General features: G+C 37.0%; 1 long non-coding RNA gene across 1 annotated transcript; it reads left to right on the top strand.

Annotated features, from left to right (window-relative positions):
* Nucleotides 1–4843: 4843 nt before the first annotated feature.
* LOC118761594 lies at nucleotides 4844–11633 on the top strand. The gene is made up of 3 exons (XR_004997493.1): nucleotides 4844–4973; nucleotides 5207–5208; nucleotides 11598–11633. It is a non-coding gene; the product is annotated as an uncharacterized LOC118761594 (long non-coding RNA).
* Nucleotides 11634–19548: the final 7915 nt, after the last annotated feature.

The following is a 19548-nucleotide window of genomic DNA, read 5'->3' as shown; positions in this document are numbered from 1 at the left end:
ACACTTTTTTATATTGAGAATATGTTGTCTATTGATTTTTTTATACATGCTAGGCGGTGAAATTTCTAAATATATTCGCCACCCTATATATTTTACGTATATATATATATATATATATATATATATATATATATATATATATATATTCTCAATAATAAAAGGCTAAAATCAATTAATTATAATTAATTTTACCAAGTTGTGCTCAGTATGTAAGAGGACCATTTGAGGTATATTTAAAACATTACGTTATATAATTAGGGTTCAGAGTAAAATAATACTTTTCTACATAATCTGTGACTACAACTGAAGCATTTTAGAAATAGCCAAAACAAAATCAAAAAATCTAGCTTTTCTTCTACTATAAGAAAAATCTCCCAGACATGTATGGGAGATTTTTCTTATAGTAGAAGAAATAGCTAAGATTTTTTGGCTGCTATTTCTAAAAGTTCAGTATGTGGAAAAGTAATTATTTTACTGAACCCTAATTATATAACGTAATGTTTTATATATATATAATATAATATATATATATATATATATATCATATACGGCAGGCTTCTTTCAATTCTCGTCAAACAATCCACTTACAAGGCTTTGGTCGACCCGAGGCTATACTAGAAGACTCTTGCCCAAGATGCCACGCAGAGAGATTGAACTCGGAGCCATGTGGCTGGGAAGCATGCTTCTTACCACACAGCTACGCCTGCGCCTACAACGTACGAACATTTAGTTTCGTTGTGAAAATGATCACCGCGATTAAAAGTAAAATTGCATTTGGCAGGTTGCAATGAATAGCGAAGTGACTAGTTTCGTATTACAATAGAAGATTCATCAGTGAACGTTTGAACATAGGAACATAGATATGTTTATGGAAAATATAAATGATATCACGGTATAACGCAATTTAATCACTAATCATGCTTCTTAACTTCCAAACCTTGGACGAGTGCGTAAAGCGATCCCTGATGAGTGCTTAATGGTAGTCGAAACTAGTCAATGGCGGAAAACTCTTAAAATTGAGATAACGTCGGATACAATACCTCGCTGTTTTCACATCGGTTCATCTCGCTTTGTGTTCAAGTCAAGGTGAGTTCAACTTTGCTTTTCATAAATTCAGGCTAGCTTTTAAATAAATCAATCCAGGGTCGTAAATTGGCAAAATTCTTAGAACGCCAAATCAAAAAAAAAACCAAACAAACAAAAAATTGCAGTCTCTTCGAGTTCCTACTCTGGGTTCCATCGACCAGGATTAATAATTCTGGGATGTGTGCATCCTGTCCAACGTACACGTAGGTACCACATGCAGCTAGAAACACAACAAGCATAGATAATTCGGGAACGATGTATTGAGGCTTACATCCGGCAGTGATTCGAAAAAAAAACTTCTGTATGAAGTGGAAACTAATTAGGGAGTGCTTTATTTCAAGCTGACGAAAGCCCTGTGGTTTAAACAAGGGTTGATAACTTAATATACTCTCGTAATTTCAATTGATTACTTCCCCTTTGTTGGTAATAATGTTTCAGTCATTAGACTGCGACCAAGCTGGGGTAACGACTTGAATTTTTATTTATTTATTTATTTGTTTTCTGAAACCTGATACTTTCCTATCGGGTTCTTTTGACGAAATGATAAGGTACAGGGACGTAAACACACCAACACCGGTTGTTAAGCGGTGCTTGGGGACAAACGCAGTCACAAAGACACACATACATACACACACATAAACTTATATATATATAATATATATATATATATATATATATATATACGAGAAAGAAGCAACAAGAATGGATTGGTTTTTAGTACGATCCATTCTTGTTGCTTCTTTCTCGTTTATAATCACCCCACATTACTGTATGGATAACACCATATAGTTTTTTCTGGTGCATCTAAGTTAAGTACCACATTCAAGTAAATTCATTGGAAGTTACTTGAATCTTAATTGCTTTGATTGAATATATATATATATATATATATATATATATAATATATATATATATATGTATAAATACACGACCGGCTTCTTTCAGTTTCCATCAACCAAATTCCCTCACAAGGCTTTATTCGGCCCAAGGTTATAGTAGAAGTGCCATGCAGTCGGACTGAACTGGGAACCATGTGGTTGGGAAGCAAGCTTCTTACCACGTAGCCCCGTTTATGAAATTGTCATGAGCTACATCATAATCTTTGTTATTTTTGCCGATATATAGTCCCAGCTCATCACTGACTTAATTGAGCTGGTCCAATGATAAAAGACACTCCATCCATAGCTATCTCGTTTGGTTGCTCACTATCTATCTAATTTTTGATTTATGTAAGAATAGATCGTGTATTTTTTAAACTTTTGTTTCAATTACAGGACTCTGGGGTACATCCCCGAACGGTTTAGCCTGGTACTTATTCGATCGGTTTCGTTTGCTAAACTGTTTTCTTACGCGGACGTAAACAAACCAACGCTGGTTATCAAGTGAGGATGAGGGACACACACACACAAGAGATGCATACATACACACAGAGATGCGCGCGCACACACATAGAGCTTCCGGCTTGCGGGGTTCCGGTTTTCCACACAGTCTCTATTTAATAAACCCACTCACAAGTCATTTGTCGCCACGGGTCTACAGTAGAAGGAAACTTGCCCAGAATACTGTACAGTGAGCCCTTAATCCGGAATCAAGTGCTGCTACAAAGCAGTCTTCTTCTTATGAGAGGGTAGAGTGTGATTTAAGGGCAATGTTGATTACATTCTTCCAGCAGGTCAAACAACTGTATGAAATCTTTCTTGATATTTCTATTGAAATCACTGTTGTTGTTGCTACTGTCCAACGCAATGTTATTTTAGCAGTGTTAGCGAATAGTTTAGTGACAAACCACCACAGTATAATTACTGAAATGTTGATCTTAGCAAAGAAAATTTCATTCAGTATCGAAACATTCCGTTTAACTTTGACGTCATGTAGTGTTTGATGCCGTTTTGACGTAGTTGAAACACAAGTCCTACGCATACATTCCTAGTTAACTAAACTAAAATAAATTGTAATACAACACCCACACTCTCAAACTGCCTATTTTTATCTAGTTTCATATTTACACACAAGTATACACTCACCTCCCACAAACAAACACACACACACACACACACACATACATATATATATATATATATACTCATACATGTGGGTATGAATATATATGTATTATCTGTCTATCTATATTTGTGTGTGTGCGTCTGTGTGTGTTTATTTAGGTTACCATTGGTTTCATGTTGAGGAGAATATCATAATATCTCAAAAAAATTGTCATGCCGATCATATGGAGGAATGGTGATCGTTTCCATTTTGGATGATAAATGGAGACAAACAACATATATATATATATATTATATATATATATATATATATATATATATATATTATATATATATATATATATATAAATATGTGTGTGTATGTATATATATATATATATATATACGTATATATATATATGTATAAATATATATATATGTATCTGTGTATATGTATGCATATACATAATTATATATGCACACGTATATATATGTGTACATACACACTAATATATTCGTACTGTGGGGGACGTATGGTTCAATCCCACTGCATGTTGCCTTGCACAATAATCTTTTGTTGTCTATGTGTGCATTAATCTCTCTCTCTCTCTATCTATCGATCGATCGATCTAAGTGTTGCACTAATATAATACACTACACAATGATCTGGAGTAACTAAGCGTATTTACGTATATCATTTTAAGAAACATACAATTGCAGCCAGATTATGGTAATAAGCGGTGTGGTTAAACAATAAAGTTTATTATTATTATTATTATTATTATTATTATTATTGCCAGTAAAACATGCATAGATTGAACCGATTTCTTATATATCATTAGACATCCACCAGAATAGGAATACCTATCTTTGTCCCATGTAGATAATCGCTATTTAAAGTATATACAAACTCGAATACAGGTTATTGCTCTGTCTAGTTTGCATAACAGTAACTGTGACACCTTGGATACAGAGTTTCTTTTAATTTTTTTTAATTTTGCAGAAATATGCGTCAACTTCAATTTAATTTTCTTTATAGATCAAAAATTGTTTAGTGAAAAATATTTCAGAGAAGTTATATATTCACTTCTCTGAAATATTTTTAATACATTACCTATGTTTATGGGTTTTCTTGTTTAGTGTTTACATATGTTAAGAAATACAAACGTAAGTAAAACTATGCACTCATTATACCTACCTGAGTGTGCGTGCATATATGTGTGTGTCTGTGTGCGCGCGTGTGTGTGTATTTATATATATATATATATCCCTCTCTCGCTACATATAAATTTATCTACATATATATATCGGCCTTTTAGCTAAGATAACAGTGTATGTGTGTGTGTGCATAAATATATATATTTATACGTGTGTGTGTATGTGTGTATGTGTGTGTGTATGTGTGTGTGTGTGTGCGTTCGCTAATCTAGGCTGTCGTCTAGTTGCCTTTGATGCAAGAATGATGGCGCCACATGTGATCAACAAGCGTTTGCTCCGGGTTGTGTGGTGCGACCGTAAAAGCAACATATGCCTAGCCACGTTGTTTGCTGCTTCTTTTAAAACAGAAAACAATATAAATCCTTCACTTTTTATTGCTGAAAGTAAAAAAAAAAAAAAACAACAAGAAAAAAAATACGATGATGCATCGTCAGTGTAATCTGAGTAACTTTACCCAAGAACGTCTCAGAAACCTAAACTGATTTTTTCTTGCGTGGTGTCCAGCTTGTTCTTGTCAGATACATGACGTCAAGAACCTAACGCAGCGAGCGTGCACGTAAATATTTTTGTTATGCGCCATTTTCAAGCCTATCCAGGTTCATGGGCCCGGTTTCCCGGTTCCTTTGGCACATGTGTTCCCCCCGGCTGGACGGGACGCCAGTCCATCGCAGCGTTCCTCAAGAAACAGTGAGAGAATGTTGGGGCGAAAGAGTACAACAGGGGTCGCCACCACGCCCTGTCGGAGCTTTGGGTGTTTTCACTCAATAAACACACACAATGCCCGGTCTGGGAATCGAAACCGCGATCCTCCGACAGCGAGTCCGCTGCCCTAACCACTGGTCCATTGCACCTCCACGCACGTACATATACAGATGCACAATATACAAAGATGCTCATATACACAAACAAGTACACGAAAGGAGTGGAGTGGCAGAATCGTCAGAGCAGGCGGACTAAATGTCTTGCTATATTCATTCAGGCTGTTTTCTTTCTGAGTCCAAATACTTCTGAGTTAAACCAGAAATCTTCACGCTTCCACGTTCGAGAAAATAATGTAATAGTCACGAAAACAATAGAGCATAGGACGGAATCCAAACAGGATGACTTCTCGTGTTTGTTCAAGAACTTTCTTACTTGTGATGACATTCACCCTGGGCGGGTTGAGTCGGCCTCTTCTACCACCTTCGAGGCATCTCGAACCATGGCAGTCCTCGCAAGACGGTCCTGCACCAGTTCACTGGAGATAGTGAACCAGTCACGGTCCCATCGGCGCAGGCCGACCACCTGCGGTCCCGTGAGCACGGGGAGGTCCTCCTTGATCATCGTAACCCAGGTCTTCAGCTGCCCACCCGTGCTTTTCCGCAAGTTGGGAATTGGAGTTGGGAGAAGGACATCACGGCTCAGTTCACCCACCGGACGCCTACATGCATGGCCAAACCACCGCAAGCGCCGTTGCAGAAGGACAGATGGAGGCGGCCCGTCAAGAACTTTGCAGCTTAAGTTCAAATAGAAACTTGAGATATATGAATGACGTTGTTTCATACCTTCACTCGGTCTTTCTGTGCCCTTAAGCCTTTAACAGGGTCAACTCTGTCGCGATGTCAAAGGTTTAAAGACATCTGCCCGTTCAATATTCCCATTAGTAGAAGATGCATTGAAGAAGAACACTACCCGTCTGATAAGGATGCACCAAGCACATGCATCACAACCATATGTGCATGACGTGGTGTTCTTATATCAAGATAAGCATGACCTTGAGGGTGGGACCCATTTAGCATTTTTCTTCAGGACGAGTATCCCATTCCGCTCAAAATGTTCCTCAATGAAAGATGTTGGAGGATGTTGAACGAAACAAGGGAATCATTGATTTATCATGATTTTCAGTGTTCTTTTCTTTCTAAATAAAGTTCAACGTTGTCGAGTTAGCATTCCAGGTATGTGCTCCAAGTTCAAACCCCATCGAATGAATTTTATTTTTCATCCTCTCGGGGTCGATAGAGGAAAGTAATATCTAGTGATGGTATCGTCATACTCTTACTCTCAAAATTGCTGGGCTTGTTGCAAAATTAGAAAAGAATTGGTTACTAAGAAAGTAAAGGCTTTGAAGTGAAGATGTGAGATACGAAATGAAATAATGCAATAAGTTTAATACTAACCGCCACACGGTTCCAGAAGTCCTCTATTTCAGCGAAGCAAAACCAATTCTCTTTTACTCTTTTATTTGTTTCAGTTATTTGAATGTGGCCGTGCTGGAGCACCGCCTTTAGTCGAACAAATCGACACCCGGGACTTATTCTTTGTAAGCCTAGTACTTATTCTATCGGTCTCTTTTGCCGACCCGCTAGGTAACGGGGAAGTAAACACACCCCCATCGGTTGTCAAGCGATGTTGGCGGGGACAAATACACACATACACACACACATATATATATATATATACATATATATGACGGGCTTCTTTCAGTTTACGTCTACCAAATCCACTCAAGTTTTGGTCGGCCCGAGGCTATAGTAGAAGACACTTGCCCAAGGTGCCAGGCAGTGGGACTGAACCCGGAAGCATGTGGTTCGTAAGCAAGCTACTTACCACACAGCCACTCCTTATTTCACCACAAGCAAAATCTGATCCAACAGATCTACGCTGAAATACCTTTTGGAAGTGATTACTTCCCATTTTGCATATCACGAACTATATTACCTAACATACTCTTATTGTAAGGTATGGAGCAGATTTGGTTGCTCTTTCTAGTTGACCAAGCCAGCACCGAAAGTCTCACTCACTAAGCAGATGTGAAGAATGCGACTAACTGAGGTGGCAATCGAGTGTAACAAATGCTCAGTGGCATTTCATCCAATTTTACATTCTGAGTTACAATTTTGTCTAGGTCGACCTTGCCTTTCATTCTTTTGGGGATCGATAAAATAAGTACCTGTTGAATAGTGGGGTTGATGTAATCTCCTTGCCCCCTCCCCCCAAAAAATCTGGCCTTGAACCGAAATTTGAAATAATACTCAGTGCCGTAGGAGCATCTACGATAAAACCTAGCAGGCAGATCTACTTAAAATCAGGCTATACCGCCTTACACGAAATAGGAGTAGTCCGAGGTAGACGAGGAAACAAAATCATCGAAGAATCGTTTTCATAGCTCAGCGCAAAAAGCATTGACCCTGGGCTACAGAACAACAAAAGCAACGACAGATTTAACCACTTTTACTGCTAAACACACTATCAAAATAGTATCTTGTACAGTATATCGTATTATAGGATATTTTCTCATAGAGAAAGAAAAATATTGTTATTCTATCTAGAGACGTGTGTGTTATTTTTTGGTATCGTTTTCGTATGATGTTTCTGGTATAGTGTTTTCTTTTGTGTTTATTGTTTCGTGTATATATATATATATATATATATATATATATTATATATACATATACATAATATATTTGTAGTATATATACATGTGTATATATATATCTGTAGTAATATATATACATATAATATTATATATAATATATATATATATATATATATTATATTGTATATATATATATATATATATATATCTGTAGTATATAATATGTGTGTATAGAGAAAGAGAAAGAGAAACACACACACACACTCACACACGCACACACACACACACACACTCACACACACACACACAAAAAACACAGATAGTTTACAGAAAAGTTAGTTTGTGACTGTTTTCATTGTATTAAATGACGAAACGTTATACAAACGTGCATATGTATATTTATATATGTATGTGCGCGTGTGTGAATGCTTATATGTATATGTATATACATATATATATATTACACACATATATATATATATACATACATGTATATATATATATATACTTGTATATATATATATATACACATACACATACACATATATATATAAGTATATATATATAATATGCATATATATGTGTGCATATATATAGTATGTATATATATATGTGTATGTATATATATATATACATACATACATATGTATATATATATATATATTATTTGTTCCACGTCCTCGCGTTGTTGTGTTTTTTTTTTGTTTTTTTTTTGTGTGTTTTGTTTGGATTAACTATATATATATATATATATATATATATATATATTATATATATATATATATATATATATGCATAATATATGAACTGTTGGTTTTTATACTTACTACATCTATCTTTGCAGCTCAGCATTTTACATAATTTTTTTGTTCTTCATTTTATATTTTCTTTTTCTTTAAGAAAACTAAAAATAAGGATATTTAGTGCAACTGGTATTTCGCTACGTCTGCTTAGTATGATAATGCAACTAATAACATACAAGTCAAAACAATAAACATTTTCAATTCAATAGCACTGCTCAGATAACAAAACTCTCTGCATAACATACAATACGCATACCCTACAAAATACGAATTGTTCTTAGTATAGGGTCAAGGGGGTTAAATTTTTGAGGAGGGAGTTAGCCGATTAAATCAACTCCTTTACATGATTGGTGTGGAGGCACAATGGCCCAGTGGTTAGGGCAGCGGACTCGCGGTCGTAGGATCGCGATTTCGATTCTCAGACCGGGCGTTGTGAGTGTTTATTGAGCGAAAACACCTAAAGCTCCACGAGGCTCCGGCAGGGATGGTGGTGATCCCTGCTGTACTCTTTCACCACAACTTTCTCTCACTCTTACTTCCTGTTTCTGTTGTACCTGTATTTCAAAGGGCCGGCCTTGTCACTCTCTGTGTCACGCTGAATATCCCCGAGAACTACGTTAAGGGTACACGTGTCTGTGGAGTGCTCAGCCACTTACACGTTAATTTCACGAGCAGGCTGTTCCGTTGATTCGGATCAACCGAAACCCCCATCGTCGTAACCGACGGAGTGCTTCCACACACATGATTGGTGCTTTAATTTGTTACGGCGGCGAGCTGGCAGAATCGTTAGCACGCCGGGCAAAATGCTTAGCGGTATTTCGTCTGCCGCTATGTTCTGAGTTCAAATTCCGCCGAGGTCGACTTTGCCTTTCATCCTTTTGGGGTCGATAAATTAAGTACCAGTTACGCACTGGGGTCGATATAATAGACTTAATCCCTTTGTCTGTCCTTGTTTTTCCCCTCTATGTTTAGCCCTTTGTGGGCAATGAAGAAATAGGTACTTTAATTTGCTGTCAATAGTGAGATGAAAGCAATACTTTCACACACTCGAAGGATTTTACCAAACTACTACTACTACTACTACTACTACTACTACTACTACTACTACTCTACTACTACTACTACTGCTGCTGCTGCTGCTGCTGCTGCTGCTGCTACTACTACTACTACTAGTACTACTGTTGTTGCTGCTGCTACTACTACTACTACTACTACTACTACTACTACTACTACTACTACTACTAATAATAATAATAATAATAATAATGATAATAGTGACGATGATGATGAACCCTTCCCCGAAAAGAAATTTAACGTCCAACAGACAGTAAACCACCAGAATAACCGACTTTAGAGTGTATCTGGCTCTGTCAAAGCTCGTCTCGTAAATCGACGTCAGAACCCACAGTCATTTATGGTTTGGGCGGCTGTGAGAGCAACTGGAATATGTCACCAGGTTTTGTGTTAAAATTAAGACCCGGCGATATATTAGCGACATTCTGGAAGCTGAGCTACTATCATGGGTGAATGAGCACTTTCAAGGCGCACCTTGGAGTCTCCAACAGGACTCGGCACCATTCCTCGGCTCCAAACAGACATAACGCTGGATTCAGAGAAACGTTCCGTTGTTCATAAGCAAGGATGTTTGGCCCTCAAGGAGCCTTAATCTAAACCCTTTGGATTTTTCTGTTGGGTCCATTTTTGAGAAGAGGGTCTCCAGCACTCCTCATGCTTCGTTCGACGCCTTGAAGACAAAACTGCGCCAGAAATGGGTTTCGATTCCGCAAAAACAGCGGCTTGCCGCATGTGAAGCATTCACACCTAGAATTAAGACTATATATATATATATATATATATATATATATATATATATATATATATACGTGTTGTATATGTTTGTGTGTATGTGTTTGTCTCCCCCAACATCGCTTGACAACCGACGTTGGCGTGTTTACGTCCCCGTGACCGAGCGGTTCGGCAAAACAGACCGATAGAATAAGTACTAGGCTTACAAAGAATAAGTCCTAGGGGTCGATTTGCTCGACTTAAAGCGCTGCTGCAGCATGGCCACAGTCAAATGACTGAAACAAGTAAAAGAGTAAAAGAGTAAAAGAATACTCGAACATACATGTATGTTTATGTGTTTGAATATACAAAAACTGAATATGATCGGGAATATATATTCATATACAGACAACAGAGACTATACGCATTAAACTTTCATCTAGCTGTGAGACGTTCAAGCATTCTGACACCCAGACAAGCTGTTATGTATAAATATCATCTCTGTTGAAATTAACTCTGAAATTCAGCTGCTTTTTTCCCACGGGCGTCCTCATGACGATGTCTATTTGTTTGAGCGTTGTCTACAGTTTATGCTGCGTATTCATATGTGTAAGGAAGAGAGAAAATTATGCAACACGTTCAGTGATATTGTATTGTTCATATTGTTATCGTTTTTCCTTAGCCGCAAGTCGGTCTTGATCTAGTTACTGACACAGAGCTACGATTAAATTCGTTCTCACCCTAATCCTCGCGTTTTTTTTTTTTTTCTCATCCCGTTTGTTGGGATGTTTCTGATATCTAGAAACCGCTGTGGCGAATTTATGTTCATTCATATAATTAATGCTTACTGCCAAGGCATAAACTTCACAAAATGGTCGATATTTAACTGCTTAATATTATTGTGCATGTCTGCCCATATTCAAGACGTTCCATCTACAGCTTAACCTGGTTTCACTGAGATAGACAAGAAAGCAACTTTGATCTGAAACGTTAAACCCTTACAACTTAGGCCACATTCTAGGCCAGATCTGACCAAACAGTATCTTTTTCCCGATGAATAATGTGCTTAGGATTACATTATCTCATATACCCTTCGGTTTTTTGTCAGTTGCGAGCGATACGACTGCACCTTCTAGCAGACAATGTAAAGCCTCCTTTCTGGCGTCAACCCAGCATTCTTGTTGACACTGAGCCGTGCACGATGCGTCGGTCAATGTATATATATATATATATCTCACCGTGATCACCGTGATCACCGTGACGGACCAGGCTATCAGATGTTGCTACACATCGCTGGTCACAATGCTCTTCGCATTGTTTTAGCCATCAAGTGACGCCACCCCGCTGGCTAAGCGAGCAGGCCAACAGAAGAAAGAGTGAGAGAAAGTTGTGGCGAAAGAGTACAGCAGGGATCGCCACTACCCACTGCTGGAGCCTCGTGGAGCTTTAGGTGTTTTCGCTCAATAAACACTCACAACGCCCGGTCTAGGAATCGAAACCTCGATCCTATGACCGCGAGTCCGCTGCGCTAACCACTGGGCCATTGCGCTTCCACACACACACACACACACACACACATACATACACACACATGTATATATATATATATTATTGGGTTATCCAGAAAGTTCGTGCCGACTTATAGCAGCTTACCTTTCGACTTATTTTAGAACATGGTTGAGTCCATAAAATAGAATTTGACTACACCGCCATTTAGAGCACAGTTTAAGCTATATTTTCGTGGAAGAAGATTTATGTTCCTATAACCTGTGTTAATTCTGTAACCCTTTAAAATGGAAGATAAGAACGTTCATTTCTGGCACTTGATGCTTTGGGAACCAGGCAAAAATTGCTGCAGCTCGGTTGAGATGTGTTACCCCACCCCCTATATTCACCAGATATTACTCCTTCGGATTTCCACTTATTCAGAATACTCTTAATGATAAAAATTTCAATTCCTTGGATGACGTGATAAAGATACATTGATTAATTCTTTGCCATGAAACCACCTCAATTCTGGGAAGAAGATATTTTCAAGTTAAAGGAAAGATGGAGATGCATTGCGCAACAAAATGGTTCATATTTGGTCGATTAAAAATGTAATGGCAAGTATTTATTGAATTTTTTCTTTCCTTTAAAAACCGGCACGAACTTTCCGGACAACCCAATACTAAAAGTCATTCTCGTTTTCCTTTTGCGCATGACAGAGAATTGCCCATAGCTTCTTCACTTTTAATTCTCCTCTTTTAGAAACCACATATTCATAATCCACTTTTCATATTTATTATCATCAATGAATTTTTGAATGATACACGTGCAATGCTTATCCCTATACCGTATCTCATTTTCTCTCATCTTATTTTTTCTTCTCTCTTCTAAGTTCCTTTCTTTCGTATTGGAAAGGCAGATATCGCTTCTCCTGCACAGAGCCTGACATCTGACATCATTTTTTTTTTTGTGGTTTCGCAAACCATATTCTTTTCCTGTCATATTTCACCATATATTTCCCGGTGTTTAATCCGGGGATATATTTCTCTGTCAGCTCGTTGACATTGAGAAAATTGGAGATAAGTACCAGGTCAAGAGTATCATTATGAACGGAAAAAAAGATTAGCCATGCTCTAGCTGATGGCTTCATATTCCTATTGGTGTAGGTATAACCGTCCGCTTAGCATTTTCTCTTAGCACACCGCCTGCATGAAGATTGCTAAAAGAAAGCTATGAACGCATGTCTGTGTGTCTGTGTGTCTGTATGCATGCATGTATGTATGTATGTATGTATGTATGTATGTATGTATGTATGTATGTGTGCAAGTATGCATGCATGTATGCATGCATGTATGTATATGTGTATGCATGTATGTATGTATGCATGTATGTATGTATGTATGTATGCATGTATGTATGTATGTATGCATGTATGTATGTATGTATGTATGTATGTATGTATGTATGTATATATGTATGCATGCATGTATGTATATGTGTATACATGTATGTATGTATGTATGTATGTATGTATGTATGTATGTATGTATGTATGTCAGGTCACTTTCGAGTGCTACTGGTAACATGTAACCCAGTACAACCTGTTGCATGGTCGGGTCGTCGGCGACAAAACCGGCAACCCCACCAGGCTTGCTTGTTGAGGAGGGTGTTTATTGAACACCCTGCGGGATGAAAAACAAAACCCGTCAAACGGCGGAGGAACTCTTGAGAGTCAACGGCCATCCAATAAATGTCTTAAGGCTGTATCATGCGCGGGGACATAGAAATAATCGGACTGAATACCCGATTGCGCGATTAAACCATTGGGAGTGAAGGACTCCTAGCCTTTGTTAGGGCATCCTTCTAGGAGAAGGTAACTCAGGTAACTGGGATAACTCCGACATAAAATCTGCGGCTCAGTGGTTACCGATGATGTTGACTTGTTCTTCTTTTCGGATTATGGCTGCTGTTGCTTAGTGAGTGGGATTGACTCAGTGCACAGCCTTTCCTCACTTTAAAAAAAAATCTTCTTGCACAGACATTGCACGATAACAACATTGATTAAGCTTCCTGCAATGGCCATACTCGATAACAAGGGACCCAGCCACCATGTATGTATGTATATAAGTAAGTATGAGACATGCACTCAAGGCGAAGTGGACTACATACCAAAGAATACCGGTGTTCTAAAGAAAGCTCACTTGACTTACACAGAAGGCTTCCTCGATCGTCGTGCTTTAATGTGGAGTGTTTTAAGCTCTTTCCCCGTGACGTGCACAACAGCGATTAGCATATTTGTGCTCAGATCTGCCGGAACATATATCATATATAGATTTGCAAGTCAACATCTATCTATCTATATCTATCTATCTATCTATCTATCTCTATCTATCTATCTATCTATCTATCTATCTATCTATCTATCTATCTATCTATCTATCTGACCGCGTGTGTATCGTTGGCGATTTTCTTTTTCCGTCTTCCGTTCCTTGGACCTTTCCTTTTTCTATGTTTCTGACAAAGAGCTCCGCTCGAAACGTTAAATCCTCCTTCTTTCTTTCCTTTCCTGAGCGTCCAATAACACTATACTTCGTCCACGTCCTCGCGTTATTGTGTTTTCTCTTTGAGTTTTCATGTTTGGATTAACTATATATATATATATACCCACGTACACAGATATTCTGGTATATACAAATAGACGCTCTGAATATCCAACACATACCGATATCTCATACATGTGTGTGTTTGCGTATGGGTGCAGGTGCACATGCTTATTGGCGTCAAGGAGGATTACAATTCTTCCTTTTCCTTTACAGCCCCGGGCTTTCAGTTCAGCCGTATAACATGTATTAATCCTCGTGCGATAATTTACTAAAAGTGCATTTAACTCCAGTCTATGTACATATCAAATATATACATGCCAAATATCTGATACCATACAAGCTGAAAAAGCTAGAGAAATCGAGAAAAACCAATATGTTATGACTTAGAACTTTGTTCATATATTCATTGGTTGTCATGAAGACGGCGAAGTAAGAAAGAAATAACTTATGGATTAATTTGTCATCTTGAGCTTAGCTTGAATGATATGGAATATTGAAACTCAGCAGAGGTGCATGCGTGGCTGTGTTGTTAAGAAGCTTGCTTTGCAATCACGTGGTATCTCTCTCTTTCAAGAAACTGTGTGGAAGCTCATCGTATATATATATATATATATAATTAATTAATAAGGGTGAGAGAATTAGATACTAATTTAATAGTATACCTATTCAACACCAAGTGGCCCAGTGCCCCGAGAAACCTGGATTATTATAATATTTTATAACATATTATAATATTTTATACAAAAATAAATATAATTATAATCTGTATTTTTGTTTTTTTTATTTGCCCTGTTCGTGTGAGCTAACAATCGTACTGACTTTCATGGGAAACATGTATTTTGTGGTTGAAACCTTTTGGATTTACTAGTGCTAGAGTGAGCCACATAGTGACCACTCTCTTATATTTATATTATTTATATATATATATATATTATATATATATCTATATATTATATATATTATATATATTGATAAAACGGTAAGATAACAAAAGAAAGAAAGAGACCTCAATATTATGTAAATAGAGGAAATTTATCTATACAATATGTTACATTACTCGGTAGTCAAGATAAAACTCTGAGTTTCAGATGCCGAAGTGGAAATCCACAACACCATCTCTTCGGTTATCTGGCTATTTGAAAACGTATGAAAAAATACGTTAAAAATGAAGGGAAATTACTCTGTTATAACTCTGCTTTGCCTGTGTACTTATACATCGCTCGCATTTTTCGTCATAAAAATTATATAAAAATACATAAAAATATATAAAAATATATAAAAATATATAAAATCTTCTTGGGACATTACACAGAAAGCATGTTCTATCCGTTTTCTTTAGGGGAACCAAAAACGTAACAGAAATTTAGTCACATGTGGGCATGATCCGAAAAGCTCTGTCCTTGTATTTAGACATGTGGTAGGGTCTAAGCTGCTTTTCCAGATAAGCCATCTCTCCATGTCGCATAAACCGCACCTTCCGCTGCCGTTGGTATAGGGCTTACATCTGGCCAAAATCTTCCATTGTATGTTATAATCGACACCTTTATCTCTTAAAGACCAAATATGATTGGATAATTGTGTCGCTTTTCTTTTGTTCCAGTGCCTAAAGCTCAAAGTGTGGTTATTGAACCTGGCCTTGAAATTACCCTCTGTCAGGCCCACGTATTTCTTCGTCGAAACGGTGTCTTTAGTGGTTATAGAGTTTACGGTAGCTTCATATATGATGGTCTTGGACATGCAAGCTCCATTTAGCGGGCACAATTCTTTATTCCTGCATGAACAGCTGTTTCTTCTTGTGTTTTTTGTATGTTATGATTAATTATGTTTTTAAAATTGGTAGTTGAACTAAAACTATTTTTAAATTGTGTCTATTGAAGAGTTTCCTATAAGCATGGTTAACTGGAAAATGTCTATCTATCAGTGCTAGGAAATATTTACCTATATTGAAGGCCACCTCGGGTGTGAGTAAGGGGGCGTAAAACAGATGACCTTCCTATTTCTATTATTCCTTTTCCTTATTGTTGGGCTGGTGATAGGTGTATATTTTATTTTTTCGCTAAAACCACTATCTTTTAAAGCTTTATTATAAACTGGGGCAACGCTATTGAAGATGTCCTCATTAGATGAGAGGCTAGAAATCCTCTTACTAATATTTTTAACTAAATTTTTGAATACTATAGGGGGATGGCATGAACCTACATTAATATAACTTAGTCTATCATTGGGCTTCCTATAAGGCTTATAAATATTATTATTAAGATCTAAGGAAACGTCTAAGAAATTGACAACCGTCAGGTTAGTGTCTATAGTTATACTAAGTCCGAAGTGTTCATTAACTGGATAATATCCTTCTAAAACGATCTTGTGCTGGTCCATTTGTATTAGCTGTTAAGGCGAGGGCATCATCTTTGTAGATGGCGAAATGTACGTTAGGGAATGTCTTACCGAAGGTATCTAGGAGAAAGAGTCCAATTAGATCACAGATGCCTGCCCCATCATATGAACCCATGCTCACATCGAAAGCGCCCTCCGTGTCGGTGTTTTTTACCCACTTTGCATTCTCACTGAAAAGTAATGTCTTTCTAGCATGGAAGATTATATCCTTATCATTGGTACTAATTTCTATGAAGTCACTAGCGAAGATTAGGGCTTTATCTAGCAGTTCTTTAGAGATAGAGGCATAAAAATCAACAATATCGAATTGTGTAAACCTCGATTTTTTCTTATTCTTAATAGCTTTAAACAGTCTACGACTTCTATACTATTGGACCATTGCACTAGCCTAGTGTCGGTCTTAATTTCGTATTTATTTTATCTAAAATTTCTTTGCTAATAATCCTAGTTCTGACTTGGTGGGGTTGATAAGCTACATTTAGGGTTGGAAAGGAAGTTTTCTTTGTGGTCTTTAATAGTAATAAAGGCCTCTTTTTGGGGGAGGGTTTCTATTTTTTATCTAATTTAAGTTTAGCGGCGATGACGCTAGCTTCTTTATTAATTTCGTTATATGTCTGTGCCCTAGCCTTAGTATAATTATTAATGATGCTGTTGTGTAAGAGGTTGTGTGTATTTGCTGTTATCTACCAGGTATAAGTTCTTGGTTTTATCCGAAAAAAGTGCTTTTTTCTTGGAGCTTTTTATATGATCAATATCTTTTTTCAATTTATGTTGGAAATTGTTAAAAGACTTACGAAACTTTATTTTGCTCATGATCTTCAGCAGGTCCGCTTCGAATCTTCCAAGCCTTTAATCCTAGGAGGGAATTTTTTGGATTTTATCCGATAGCAAATGTTTTCCTTGGTGTTCGTCTGTGTCAAAAAAAGAAAGCCTTCCATCTCATACGCTTAATTACATCAGTAATTTTTTGCAGAAGTTTCTTAGAGTAAAAATCCTTTGATGGGATCGGTATATTTTTCATAGAATAATCTATGTGATATGCGTCCATATTAGATTCTTTTGTTTGTGAGAGTCCTCAACCGATGTTAGGCGATAATCCCAAAAGGGTCGTATTAGCTCTTAGTTGAGAATAACGTCGTCCGGGAGGTGATTTATTGATAAAACGGTAAGATAACAAAAGAAAGAAAGAGACCTCAATATTATGTAAATAGAGGAAATTTATCTATACAATATGTTACATTACTCGGTAGTCAAGATAAAACTACATTACTCGGTAGTCAAGATAAGTTTCAGATGCCGAAGTGGAAATCCACAACACCATCTCTTCGGTTATCTGGCTATTTGAAAACGTTATGAAAAAATACCGTTAAAAATGAAGGGAAATTACTCTGTTATAACTCTGCTTTGCCTGTGTACTTATACATCGCTCGCATTTTTCGTCATAAAAATTATATAAAAATACATAAAAATATATAAAAATATATAAAAATATATAAAAATATATAAAATCTTCTTGGGACATTACACAGAAAGCATGTTCTATCCGTTTTCTTTAGGGGACCAAAAACGTAACAGAAATTTAGTCACATGTGGGCATGATCCGAAAAGCTCTGTCCTTGTATTTAGACACGTGGTAGGGTCTAAGCTGCTTTTCCAGATAAGCCATCTCTCCATGTCGCATAAACCGCACCTTCCGCTGCCGTTGGTATAGGGCTTACATCTGGCCAAAATCTTCCATTGTATGTTATAATCGACACCTTTATCTCTTAAAGACCAAATATGATTGGATAATTGTGTCGCTTTTCTTTTGTTCCAGTGCCTAAAGCTCAAAGTGTGGTTATTGAACCTGGCCTTGTTTATGCGACATGGAGAGATGGCTTATCTGGAAAAGCAGCTTAGACCCTACCACATGTCTAAATACAAGGACAGAGCTTTTCGGATCATGCCCACATGTGACTAAATTTCTGTTACGTTTTTGGTCCCCTAAAGAAAACGGATAGAACATGCTTTCTGTGTAATGTCCCAAGAAGATTTTATATATTTTTATATATTTTTATATATTTTTATGTATTTTTATATAATTTTTATGACGAAAAATGCGAGCGATGTATAAGTACACAGGCAAAGCAGAGTTATAACAGAGTAATTTCCCTTCATTTTAACGGTATTTTTTCATAACGTTTTCAAATAGCCAGATAACCGAAGAGATGGTGTTGTGGATTTCCACTTCGGCATCTGAAACTCAGAGTTTTATCTTGACTACCGAGTAATGTAACATATTGTATATATATATATATATATATATATATATATATATATTTAATGTAGGATAAAAATTTTTTTTTCGAAAAAATTTTATCAATGGCCAGCATATTAAAAAATACCTTTAAAGGTTAAAATTATAAACAACTTATAAATAAGGGCTGACGAAAAAATTTCTAATGCCAAATATGCCGAAAATTGGACATATTGTCCATTACCATATAATTTTTCACAATACGCACGCTACTTGAAAAGAAGCCGACAGAAATTTCTAAAAAATTCCAATATTACCATATCGGACCGATTTCAGGGTTAGTTCGTAAAAACCCTCCCTTCGTCAGTGATAAATGTGGCATGGAAGAATATATATATATATATTTGTATATGCGTGTGTGTTTGTTTGTGTGTGTGATCATGTGTTTGTGTATGCGTGTCTTTCTGTCTGTGTTTGTCTACACACACAATTTGACAACCGGTACTACTTTTAATCTTTTACTCTTTTACTTGTTTCAGTCATTTGACTGCGGCCATGCTGCAGCACCGCCTTTAGTCGAGCAAATCGATCCCAGGTT

This window comes from Octopus sinensis, unplaced genomic scaffold (assembly GCF_006345805.1).
Source record: "Octopus sinensis unplaced genomic scaffold, ASM634580v1 Contig15505, whole genome shotgun sequence".
NCBI classification, from domain to species: domain Eukaryota; kingdom Metazoa; phylum Mollusca; class Cephalopoda; order Octopoda; family Octopodidae; genus Octopus; species Octopus sinensis.
Note: the sequence above shows the minus strand (reverse complement) of the source record. Positions and strands in the feature narration are given on the sequence as shown.